Genomic DNA, 13,581 nt, shown 5'->3' with positions numbered 1-13,581 from the left:
CCCCTTCAGGCTGTGTTCACGCCGCCAACCCCAGTCCTCTCCCTGCGATCCGACCGCAGCCCGAGCCTCAGCTCCCAGCCCCGCCCGCCCCGGCGGGGGAGCAGACAAGCCTCTCGGGCTGGTGAGCGCTGCTCGGCGCCGAGCCTCCGTGCGGGACTCTCTCCGCTTTGCCCTCCGCACCCCTGTGGCTGCGCTCTCCTCCGTGGCTCCGAAGCTCCCCCCTCCGCCACCCGCAGTCTCCGCCCGCGAAGGGGCTCCTAGTGTGTGGACACCTTTCCTCCTTCACGGCTCCCTCCCACTGGTGCAGGTCCCGTCCCTATTCTTTTGTCTCTGTTGTTTCTGTTTTCTTTTACCCTACCCAGGTACGTGGGGAGTTTCTTGCCTTTTGGGAGGTCTGAGGTCTTCTGCCAGCGTTCAGTGGGTGTTCTGTAGGAGCAGTTCCACGTGTAGATGTATTTCTGATGTATTTGTGGCGAGGAAGGTGATCTCCGCGTCTTACTCTTCCGCCATCTTGCCCCTCCTCCCCTTAAATATTTTAGCTTTCTCGGACTGATGTAACAAAGTACCACAGACTGGGGGGCTTAAACAACAGAACTTCACTTTCTCACAGTTCTGGAGTCTGAAGTCTGAGATCGAGGTATCACAGGGTTGGTTCCTTCTTTGCACCACGAGGGAAGGACCTACTCCAGGCGTCTCCTTTTGGCGTGTAGATGGCTGTCTTCCCCCCATATCTTCACATCATCTTCCCTCTTTTCCTGTCTGTGTCCAAAGCTCTTCTTCTAAGGATACCAGTCGTATTAGATTCGGCCCAACCTGATGAGCACATTTCAACTTATTCACCCCTATAAAGGCCCCGTCTCGTCTCCAAATATGGCCACATTCTGAGCTACCCGATATTAGGACTTTAACCTGTGAACACTGGGGGAGACACAGTTGAGCCCACGACACAGATTACCCTAACCGCAACCATCACCCCCCTACCGGATAACTCCTGTTTGCGCCCCTAGATCATCTCCCCTCTCCTCCAAGCTGTGCTGTGTCCTGTGTGGACTGCATCAAAAAACTCCCTCGTCCCCTGGCTTCCTGATGGGTTAGGCCAACGGGAGTTGTTGTAGGAAAGTGGGGGCAGGGGTAGGGTGGAGCCAGATCTCTGCAGCCCCAGGATCCCCTCCCACCCAGTAGGTGGGTGGGCTTGGCATCCTCTCAGCTGATCTGCTCCAGATGGTCACCTTCTCCAGCTCCCCGCTTCCTCCATTGTAATAATGCATTGGTGATCCCAGGTGATCCTAAACTGGTTCATTTCAGCACTTCCTGGCTATGGGACCTTGGACAGGTTACCTAGCTTCTCCGAGCCTCGGCGTTCTTATCTCTAACATAAGAAGAGCAACAACTACTGCCTGCCGTGCACATAAAACATCCAGTGTCTGTAAGCATAAGTTACCTTCCAGGATGGGATGATGAAAGATTTTACCAGATATTTTAAACACCCTCCTAAATGTTCAGAAAAGAGACAGAATCTCTTCTAGATCAAACTCTCGTTCTGCTCCTCTGAGACCCCTCCTCACCCAAAGCCTCCCGGGGGCTCTGGCCTCGTAAGGTCCAATTTTAGCAAGAATCCTGCTAAGTCGGTTTAGCCAGAATCATCCACTCTTGATATCTGATCGGATCCCTCATGCCCCACCTTGGGCATCTGATCTCTGAGCCGCCTTCAGCAAGAATCCCGCCAGGCTGGTTAGCCAGAATCCCCGCCGCCTGCATGCTCCTCTTAGTAATCCCCGCACTGACCCCTACCTGGCCCTGGCGTAAGTCCTCACGTTTCTTTCGTCGGGAGCTGAGCCTGCTCTCTAGCTCAGGGGCCCCCCTAGAGTAAAGTCTTCCTTACCGTCTTTATGAAGTGTCAAGGAAAATTCTTCTTTAACAAAAATGATCAAAACAAACAGGTTTATTGTATTTATTGTTATCTAGACCCAAGTGAGAACTTTTTACCAGGGAGAGACATGCAGAATAAAAGATGTTTTTGAGTGAAGGGAGCAAAAGTATTATAAAATGTAATAAAAATCAGGATGTAATAAGTCTATTAAGATTGAAAGCCACAAATAAAAAGATTATCCTTGTTGTTTATACATTTGGGAATAAATTATTGGAAGAGAAAATTGTCATATATGAAAATATAGTAGTAACCAGAATGTAATTCCCATACCTCTGCAATCCCTCTGAACTAAAGTCAATGCCCTTTAGGCCCCTTGGAGAAAAAAACTCTAAAAGGCCTATCACGAGAGGAGTAGCCACTGTGTTTCCCCACATCACAGGGCCAATTACCGGAGGATCAGAAGAAAAGAGACCAGGGCTCTTTCATCCCACTTGGATTTTCACTTGAGGGTGAGTTCAGAAGGTTGAGTAGAGATTGTAAGACAATCCTACTCTCCTGTGAGGACACAATTATTTTTACAATGGAGGCAGATAAGTCAGTAAACCAAGATATAAGGTGCTTGTTTATCATCTCAGCAAAGAACAAGACATTGTAGCCAAATGGAATTATATTTTTAGAAAGAAAGAGAAAGTGAGGAGGCCTTTATTCTGCATAATATGTCAAAGAACTAGGATCACAGTCACTAACATGTTAGATTTTAATTACACATCATACACATTTCAGATGAATAATGTTCAGTCTGTCAATCAAGATTCTAGTATTTAGTGATCAGAAATATGCGAATTGGATGTAACCTCTGCAGGTTATATTAGAAGCAGTTTTAGGCCCGCCTGTGCTCTGAGTTGATATGTGACCCCCGGGGAGGGTCTCTCTCCGATTTCTCTGCAGGTTATATTAGAAGCAGTTTTAGGCCCGCCTGTGCTCTGAGTTGATATGTGACCCCCGGGGAGGGTCTCTCTCTGATTTCCCTGAGTGTTTAGCATCCTCACATTTGTTCCCGATCATTTCCTCATATTGTCCGTCTCTCCAACTAGGCTGTGGGCTCTTTGCGTATAAGAACCTGGTCTTCTTGTTTTGGTAAATCTAAGGCTTAGCACTTGAATATAACAAAAGCAGATTTAGAATACAACAAAAATGAGTAAATTATATTTTCAATATCAGTCACCATAAGGAATATTTATAATTGTAAAGCTTATTAAATGTAATTAAATAAAAATTGATAGCCATATGCAAGTTTCTGAACTTGTTATTATGGAGGATAGATAGAAAACAGAGATAAAAAAGGACACACTTTTTTCCTTTCATCCAACCCACAGTGTAACAGGCAATTACACATGTTTAGTTTAGACACATAATTATTTTTAAAAATGAGATTAGTGCCATTAGAAAAATATCAACACATTTGTGGATTTAAAGAAGAGGTCACCTATGTAGGGGTCCGAATAATGGCCACCCAAAAGCAAAGGTATCAGATACTAGTCAATGGAATGTGTAAATCTTGCCTTACCAGGAAAAAGGGCCTTTGCAGATGTGATTAAGTTAACAATCTCGATTTGGGGAGATTATCCTGCACGAAGTGAGTGGGTCCTCAATCTAGTCGCAAGTGTTATAAGAGAGAAGCAGAGGGAGATTACACAGACAGGAGAAGAGAGGGTTAATTAACGTGAAGAGCAACACAGACGCTGGCCTGGAAGACACTGGCCTGGAAGACGCTGGCCTTGAAGACGCTGGCCTGGAAGACGCTGGCCTGGAAGACGCTGGCCTTGAAGACGCTGGCCTGGAAGACGCTGGCCTGGAAGACGCTGGCCTTGAAGACGCTGGCCTTGAAGACGCTGGCCTTGAAGCCTGGGGTGATGCTGCCACAATCCGCAGAACGCCAGGACCCACCCGAGGCTGCAAGAACACAGGGACGCTTCCCCCCTGGAGCTTCTGGAAGGATCATGGCGGTGCTGACGCCTCAGTTTGAACTTCTGGCCTCCCGAACTGTGAGAAGATAGGTTTCCGCTGTTTTAAGCCGCCAACTTGGTAGCAACTTGTTACAGCAGCTCGGAAACTAGTACCTCCTTGGAATAAGCAACAGGCAGTGAGAAGGCCCCGGGAGGCGCATGTGAAGCGGTCGTGGAAAGAGCGCAGTGTCGCGGCGGGAGGGGGCGGCAGAGGAGGGGACGCCGGTGAAAGTCCGTATTCCTCATCTCAGCTGATTCCGGGAGAGTGCTGTGATCAGACAAATGGAAACACAAGGCAAATTCTGTCCTTTTCTCAGTGAAGAGAAGCTGCTAAAATCCCACATTCAGGGGCAAAAATCCCTCTGGACCAAGCACTGTTCTGAGCGCGTTATAACCCTTTGTCTTAGTCAGTGTCGCTGCCCTCACCAAGTGCCTAGACTGTGTGCCTTCTACACAGCGGTTACTGACGCAGCGCGGCTGGATTGTGGTGAGGGCCCTCGTCCACACCGCAGGCTGCCACCCTCTCCTACCCTCCCACGGCAGAGGGCTAGGGCTTCAGCTCTCTCTCGACTCTCCTAGCAGAAGCGCACTGATGCCGTTCCCGAGGGCTTCATCCTGGCAACCCCGCCTAACCCTGACCACTCCCGGAGACCCCACATCCTAAGACTGTCACACTGGGGGATAGGGTTCCAACATATAAGTAGCACAAACATTTATTCACATAAAAATCACAACACGTCTGGTATTATTCCTCCTGACAGACGAGAAAGCTGAGGCACAGAGATGTCAGAAGAAACTTAGTCCGGGATGATTCACCGCTCTGCACCACTGCGTCCCCTGCAAAGGAGCTGAATTTGGTTTTGCTGGTGGGGGGAGGATAATGCAGATCAGGGTAAAAATAATCTGACTGTTGCCTTTAGGGATGGTAATTCTAGTCAACCTTACCCTACTCTCCAGCTAACTGGCCCTCTGTTAGCTTAATTGAAATAAAAACGGACCAGCAAGTATGACTCAATTAGTTTTCTTTACTATTTTCCTTCCACTATCAGGAAAAAAATAAATGCAAATTGTTTATAATTGGAGAATGAAAAGTAAATCGATACCACACATTGTCAACCTCTTTAAGAAAAATTCTCTTCCATGTCATCTTGAACTGTACTTTAGTTGGAGACTTATTTTGTCTAGCAGAGGGACAGGCATTTTGATAAACAAGAGTGTGTAATATTTTCTATGGAATTTGTCAGCTTTCAACAAGAAATTAAATGACCATTTTTAAAGGATACTCAGTGTCCATAATAACACGCTTAGGTATGTTATCACCAAGAGCTTCTCCCACTGCCCTGGGAAATTCTGGTCTGGAGGAAGTGATGATTCAAATAACTGGATCTGAAGAGAAGTAGGTCCTGCACGTTTTGATTCCTGCTCCTCTGACTTCAGGCATAATTCTCCATAATCCTTCTTTCTCACACACCTTTGATTTGCTTTTGACCAACAAAAATGAATGAGAATCTATTTTCATTATTAATTTGTGTGACCCATTGAGTTAAAAAAGCAGAGAAGTTAAAAGTAGAAGGACAAGTGCAAGTCAGCCTTCGCAGGGGTGTGGTCCCTTGATGGTCACGGTGGTTGAGAAGGTGGTGCTTAGCTCTGCAGGTAAAGAGACATATTGTCACCTAACGTAGGGGCGATGAGACAAAGGAAAACAGAGACATTTTATAAAACATTGTTATATAAAGCCAATTCCAATTCTTACTCTTGTAAACGGTTCATGCATCCTTCACCTAATAGGAAAGTATATAGTAAAATTACCGTCTAAAAATTACTTTGTCATCATGGGATTGGGAAGTTATGAAAAGGCAATTTTATCAAGTTCATCAAACAATATGCAAGCATTTTTAATGTGATAAGGGTACAACTACCAAGCAAACTAGAATACTTTTGATGGACAGCACTGAAGACACAATAAAACACCCTTACTGACAAATGCTCTTTTTAATATAATCCATGGAAAGTGGCATGGAGATGGGATTAAAAGCATGACCTTAGAGTCAAATTATTGCTCTGTGATCTTGAGGAAAATCTCTTCAAATCTCAATTTCCTCACCTCAAATGGGAGCAATAATATCTTGTTCACAGAGCTTTGATCATGAAATTCAACAACGAAACCAAACATATAAAAGTGTTTTTCTCCTTTTTTGCAGAACATTGTTTCTGACTGATGTCCGTGTGCATTCCAGTCAGAAGGCCATAAACCATATCACCTTATTTTTCTATATTTTCAAATCTTAATCATCAGTATAGTTATAAATCATAGTTTACGGGGGACATTTCCCTACTGATCAACCTGAAGGATTAAGTATTACTTCTTCTTCTTATTTCCCTTTCAGAAAGTAGCTTTCTTTTGAAGGTCTTAGAACCCCACACAATAGCCTTCAACATAACAGTTAAATTGACTAGATAATTCAACTGTTGTTGACTTTTGATTCTCATGTACAATTTCCTAATCTTTGAGCATGTGTCTTATAAATAAAAGGCAAATGAAGGTGATACGTATAATTAAATTAATTAATCATCTAAAAATGAGAAGAACATAGCTTTAAATTATGCTTACATTTATAGCTATTTTTCCCACGGAAAGGTTAATGGTATAATTTGGTGCAGACAAATGTTAACAAACCTTTGCTATCTGATAACACAGATTACAAAATTCAAGTATATACAGCTTGTGAAGTGGGATTCATTTTCTTTGCTTTGATTATCTGCAGTCAATCTTAAAAGCTATTTTGAGAATAGTTTAAGAAGAATAATTGGGTGTATGTTTAAAACCTGGACTTTAGGGTCAGTTCTGGCCCTAACATACCCGATAGAGTGTAGCTTTGTGACCTTACCTCTGATTCCTAGTTTCCACAACCGTAAAGGTGAAATGTTGGGTTTCTAGCATATGCAGCTGACTTAGCACTGCAACTGGCCCAGCAGTGCTCAATAACCGCTCAGTTATTTTTATCAACTACAGTAATTAATGTTAGGACTTTGGCCCCAAACCATGTAAACCGACCTACATATTATACACACATGTATGTCCACAAAGACATTTATAAACATGCAAAACACTAAACAGCCACATGGCACAAGTGAACAGGCTGTCACATAAATCAGTAAGAACGTAAGTGATATTTGGCTTGGCACACAGTTAAAACTACAAGAAACATCTGCATCCCATCCCGTACTCATAAGGGGGGGGGGGAGTCAAAAGAATTCATGTTAACATAAGCAGCAATATGTGTCACCATCCATTAAGCTCACCATAGAGCAGTGTGGCTATTGGCAACAGAAGCAACAGGAAAAGCCAGCTAGTGGCAAAGACGTGTCACTCTCCATTATTACTAAGAGCACAAAATAGAATCTCTCTTCCATGGTAAAGTCCTTTCCCAGTTTAAATTTAGCACCATGCTCTTTTTGATTATGAAGTTTTGCACGCTGACGGTTTTATATCAGATAGAATGATTTTGCATCATGAACAGTAAGTTAGCTAAGAAAGCCAAGAGAAAAATGTTCAAAAAGATATGTATTCCCTCTGGTACTCTGTCCTTTCCTGAGAGCAAGATGGAGCTAAATAAAACCCATGACATGTGAAAAGCAAAAATATGTTATCCCCACTTCAAGTTCAAGAACTTAGGCTGTTTTTATAGAAAGGCGAACCAGCACATCAGGATGGAATTAGCGGTCGTCTTTTGGAAAGCTGTTAGAAATATAAATGTTAGTTTAGGGCAGTACCAGATGCCCACTTAAAGACTGCCGTAAAATACATTGGCTAGCCCTTAACATCTCAAATAAAGTTTTATGGACCAAAAGTCAGTCATTAAAACAGGCTTTTATTTTTGTCCCTCTGGTACTGCATTTCCACCCTGTGTGCCAACTCATTATGTCCACACTGTGCGTAACACAATCTAAAGCAATTTATTGGCTGACATTATGTACAACATTCATACAGGACATTTTAGCGGAGATCCCACTCAGCATTACTTACCTCTTTTGCTGCCCTGTTCATTCCCCTAAAAAGCCCTGCAAGCCTCAGCCTGGATTGAAACCATCACCTGGGTGTGCTGGTAGTGTGTCCCCAACTATCCTGCTGGGCTGGAGAAAATCACACAAGTGGATATAGGTGGCCCTGCAAAGCCGTGGTATCCAGCCCCATCCAGGTGCTCAGTGCAACCCAGCAAATCCCTTTATGCCCTGGTCAGTGTGCTTTCCCACAAATGTCCAGATCTACCATCCCATCACCTTCTCCCTCATTTACAGTTTCATTCTCTATATCATTTCATTTTCCCTTCACTTGTTTCTTTATCTTTATCACAGAAAGAGAAACCTTCAAAGGAGGTCTCTCCTGAATGTCTTGCTACGTAATCTGTGTAAACTTCAGCTCTACTTTCCTCGCTCTCAGGGAGGAAGAGGCATCACTTCCTGCCCAAGGGAAACCTACACACCCTTCTCCTCCCTGGCTTTAGAGACTTAACCCATCAGATAGCACCTCCCCCTCTAGATCTGCAGAACTGTTCTTATCTCTCACAGTGTAAATATGGTAAAGGGTCCTCAATTCAAAAGAAAACTTCTCATCTCTGCCTTGACTCAACATCCCTCTGCGGCTGTGATCCAATCATCCACTGCTTGAGGTCGCTGTCTGTCCTGTAGAGCCCTTCATCCGCCGCGGCTTAGTCTGCTGGGACTTCTGTCACCACCACTGCATGCCAACTGCTCTTTGTAAGGTCAACCTTCGAGACGTATTATCTAATGAACTATTTTTAGTCCTTATCTGAATTTCTTTGTGGAATTTTGGACCCTGAATTCTCTTTTTCTTTAGCTTTGGTGATTCATCTCCTGCTATTTTGCTTTTTCTCCCATCCTTCTGGCCACTCCTTTCACTCTCTGAGGTCATCTGTTTTCCTTCTGTCCCTCTTTAAATCAGTATTTCCCATCGCCAGTTTGAGGGCCTGTGCCATTCCCTCAGCCAGTTTTCATTGCTTCACAAGAAAATGACAGTACAAAGTTATCAACAGCCCAGACCTCTTGCCTAAACTCCAAATCGACTTATCTTTTAGACATGTCTTCCTCAGTTCTTCAGTGCTTTAGTGCCAAATCAAAGTCAATGTGCTCAATACTTAACTTATTCCCTGTGCATCTCAATCATGGTCCTTCTCTAAATTTCCTACACAGTGTCTAATCACTTACACAAGCCAGACTTGTGGGTCACTCTAGACTTCTTTGTGTCATTCATCTACCATATCCAGTCAATCACCAGCTCTTACAGATTCATCTGCTAAAGATCTTGGGTTTGCAAGTTTTCCATTTATATTAATTGCCATTGCCTTTTTATTTGGCAGATATATATCACCATATCTCTCAGATTTAAAAAGAAGTGAAGGACGGGAGGGAGGGAAGGAGGGAAGGAAGGAAGGAGGGAGGGAAGGAGGGAGGAGGAGGGGGTTAGGGTGGGAAACTTTCTGTCCATCAGATAAAACTCTGTGTCTTTCTCAGTCCAGGTCCTCACCAAATCTATCACAGTCGCCTCCTAAGTGATTCCCTCCCATCCTTATCATTGCTGCTAAAGATATAATTCCAAAGTACAGTCTGATTATAACACAATCCAGATTGAAATATACCAGTGTATTCCAAATTTAGTTAGGGTTGTCCAAACTTCTTTAATAACTAGGCCTGGTCGTAATAACCGCACATTGGTAACACAATAGTTTAGGTCAAGAGTTAGTGGCAGCAATCAGGCCGATAGAGGTTCTGGAACTTTCAACACATGGCGTACAACAATGCTCAGAGCGTCACCATCCCAGGGGGCCAGCGGAGGAAAGAGAGTGGACACACCCACAGGAGGGACATCTGTCTCTGCCCTTTCCATTCACTGGAACTCAGTCACGTGGCGACACCCTGTCCTGAGAGAGGCGATGACCCAGAAAGAAAGATTTTGGAGGAGAATTATCAGCTTTTGCCTTTCTTCCCCACAGATAGAAAATAAATTTAAATTCCTTTTCTTAACACTCTGGATCTGTCTACTTTCCACATCACCCAGCTCCAGCTCCTCTACATTGATCAACCTGTGATACGGCCATGACCAACTTGCTTCCCCAGACTTACCATGCTCTACGACACCTTCATGACATCTACGACAGTCCCCTCTGTCTCCGTCACCAGTTTTCTTACTCCCCCTTCCCCCCTTTAGAAAGGAAACTCTCACCTTCATAACCCAGATCAGACCACTTTCCATGACACCCGATTGGATGTGGATGACCTTCTCCCATGTTGCCAAAGCTCCTTGAACAGAGCACTGAACAAAAGGATAAGTAGATGTAGGTTTACTCGTCCATTTTCCCCATTGACTGTATATACTGATGGAGTTCTTCACTGCAATGATTATGTAATGCTTCTTTTAATACATCCAAAATTATCTCTAGGCTTATTCTAATACTAATTAAATTAGACTCATTTTTTAGACTAAAAGAATTCACTATTGGGCTTCCCTGGTGGCACAGTGGTTAAGAATCTGCCTGTCAATGCAGGGGACACGGGTTTGAGCCCTGGTCTGAGAAGATGCCACATGCTGTGGAGCAAGTAAGCCCGTGCACCACAACTACTGAGCCTGTGCTCTAGAGCCTGCAAGCCACAACTACTGAAGCCCACGCACCTAGAGCCCATGCTCCGCAACAAGAGAAGCCACTGCACTGAGAAGCCTGTGCACTGCAATGAAGAGTAGCCCCTGCTCACCGAAACTAGAGAAAGCCTGCACGCAGCAACGAAGACCCAACACAGCCAAAAATAAAAATAAATAAAATAATAATAAAATAAATTTTAAAAAAAGAATTCACTATTGAAGACAAATTCGCTATTACTGAATATTTTAGAGATTTGTATTTGTCAATTAGGTGTTTCAGAAATTATCCTCTGGTAGTCTCTGTGAAAAATGCATTTCTTGAGTTCTACTCATTACAGGATCTAAATATTAACAGCTCAGAGCCCATGTGCTATTGACTGATTAAGTGTATAGTAGGGAGCAGAAACATACACATACACACACAACCACAGATGTGAGGATATATATATACACTTGTGATTGTAAGTATTTTATATTTATGTCTTCATAAATAAAAAATTATTTTGCGGCATCTGCAATTTCATAGACCTCACATGTCTTAGAGCAAAGAAAACTTTGATTAGAATTTAAATAAAATTAGTTTTTTCCCTTGATTCTATATGTCAAAGAAAATGAGTTGAATTTTAAATAGTTACTTATATTAAGAGAGAAAATTTTAATTAAAAAATCACTGAATTTATGAAAACACTATACTAAAATAATATTTTATTATAATCGTAGTAAAGTATTAGATTCAGAAGACCTGAATTAAATTTCCTACCTTACAGTTTACTAACTGTATGACACTGGGAAAATTATTAACCGTAATCTGTGATATTCTCATCTACTAATTGGAGATTTACCTCACAGACTTAAGGGATCAACCCTATGGAGAGATTCTATTACAAAAAAAAATAAATTAAATTAAAAAATATATATATATTCTTGTTATCCTTTCAATGAGACAATAGGATTTTGTGGCAGACTAGTGTTGAGCCCTGGACCGGGTTATATTCGAACTTGAGAAGGTCATTTTGCCAATTTAAATGTGAATAAACTTCTCAATAAAGTTAGATCTCCATGTGGTCCTTTGTATGTGAGTGTGTGTGTCTGCAGATTTTTCTGTACAGGACACACATATACGTACAGTCGGCCCTCCATATCCGTGGTCCTTGATGTGTTGAATCCATGGATGTGGAACCGTGGATACCGGGGGGCTGTTTTATATAAAGGACTTATATTCTGGTATCTGCGGGCGTCCTAGAACCGGTGCCCTGCGGATACCGAGGAAATACTGGAGCTCGAGGAAGTCAGAGGATGGCAGGGTTCTTTCACACAGGGAAGAGTATTTTATTACCGATAATGTTAATAATCACCAGCACAGTGATAATAAACGTCACCCTGACTTTTATTGGTTTTATTATTATTTTTCACTCGCTAATGACATGTCCCTAAACAGCCTGCCCCCAGAGTAAACAGATCTCACTGCCCCACCATTGATAAACCCACCTTATTTGTGTACACTTATTCACCAAGAAGCAGTATCATCCAAAGACAGTTTTCTGTTACCGAAGCATCTGTAAAAGAGAGATCTACCCCGTTAGCTTTCTGTGGGGCAGGGCAACTGTTTACATCAAGCTATCACAACTCTGAAATCATACCTAATATTCTCTCTCATACTTATCAGAGAACGTCGTCTGTTGGTTAGCGGCTCGGTTACAAAAATACAATTAAAAAAAAAGACTAACTAGCAACTCCTGCCACTTCCTTCCGCACCAGCAGGCCCCTCCCTGCTCCTTTAGCAGTGCCCTCTCTGTCCAGAACAACTGCAGCAGCGTCTACAGGACCGACGCCGGACTCTCCTCGCTTTGGGGGCTCTGTTTGCTGCCCTGATGACAACAGCGCTGGCCTGTTTCCACCAGCTAGTTTTCTGCTGCGGAAGTGCAGCCGCCCAGCGCCACCATCCCAGCGCTTCCTGCGCACCTGTCAGGTCTGCCTTCCCGAGAAGCCTGGGGACCGAGGCTCAGCTCTCTCGGGTGTTCGCGCAGATGCTTCTCCCTCCCTGCCGTGCGGAGCGGAGCCCCTTGATCTCGGTCCCTCCTTGGCAGGGTCACTTTGCATCTGCTCTGCTCCCCGCTGACACAGGGCACCAGGCAGTGGCTGCCTTCTCTGTTCCTGATAAATTAATTAACAACCTCGGAGGCTTAAACGGTTTGGAAGGATTCTCAAGTCCTCTCACTTGATGACTTCCACTAAGTTGAACATGTTTATCCCTTTCACAGGACCTGTATTTTTAGATCAATGACCTTTGGGTGTATGATTCATTCTGATTTCATTTTTTCCCAGCGGGCACAGTTTCACATAAGCCTATTTAAAAACAGTAAAGCAAGCAATGTTTTAAATGGAATATAATCTATTCTACACCTGTTTCCTCAGACTGTTTTGATGGAAGAGGATGGTCTCTACGACAAATTATGCTTCTACAATGTAATCCACAGCTAAAATATTTACGTATCTCTATTTACATGAATATTTTAATTTTAAAACCAGTTAGTTGAAAGTAATTTTCTGCAAAACAGCCATACATACAAAGTGAGATATTTTCAGTTGAAATGACAGAAATATTTTCTAAGTGTAATTATTTAGGGCAAGAATTTTGTAGAATTTTCCCCGGTTTTCTTGTCCCTTATGTAATGAGAAATGCACCCAGATAGAAATAACCTTTAGATAAAAAATTGTGTAACACAATCTGCTTACATTATTTTGTCCATTGTGGTAACCAGCTTTTTTAATATATAAATTTATTTATTTATTTATTTATTTTTGGCTGCATTGGGTCTTTGTTGCTGCACGCGGGCTTTCTCTAGTTGCTGTGAGCGGGGGCTACTCTTCGTTGTGATACGCACGCTTCTCATTGCGGTGGCTTCTCTTGTTGCGGAGCACGGGCTCTAGGCGCGCGGGCTTCAGTAGTTGTGGCTCGCGGACTCTAGAGCACAGGCTCAGTAGTTGTGGCACACAGGCTCAGTAGTTGTGGCACACGGGCTTAGCTGCTCCATGGCATATGGGATCTT

General features: G+C 43.4%; 1 long non-coding RNA gene across 4 annotated transcripts; it reads right to left on the bottom strand.

The window, feature by feature from the left end:
* Window positions 1–358: 358 nt before the first annotated feature.
* On the bottom strand, window positions 359–13,376 carry LOC309628365. 4 transcript variants are annotated; one of them, XR_014244452.1, is made up of 4 exons: window positions 12,172–13,376; window positions 3,991–12,087; window positions 3,753–3,913; window positions 359–3,617 (listed from the first exon to the last, which is right to left on the bottom strand). It is a non-coding gene; the product is annotated as an uncharacterized lncRNA (long non-coding RNA). The 4 variants fall into 4 exon arrangements; XR_014244453.1 differs by having other exon boundaries at window positions 12,494–13,376; XR_014244454.1 differs by having other exon boundaries at window positions 362–3,617; window positions 3,991–5,523; window positions 12,020–13,365.
* Window positions 13,377–13,581: the final 205 nt, after the last annotated feature.

This window comes from Balaenoptera borealis (genome assembly GCF_965194805.1).
Source record: "Balaenoptera borealis genome assembly, chromosome: 4".
Classification (NCBI taxonomy): domain Eukaryota; kingdom Metazoa; phylum Chordata; class Mammalia; order Artiodactyla; family Balaenopteridae; genus Balaenoptera; species Balaenoptera borealis.
Note: the sequence above shows the minus strand (reverse complement) of the source record. Positions and strands in the feature narration are given on the sequence as shown.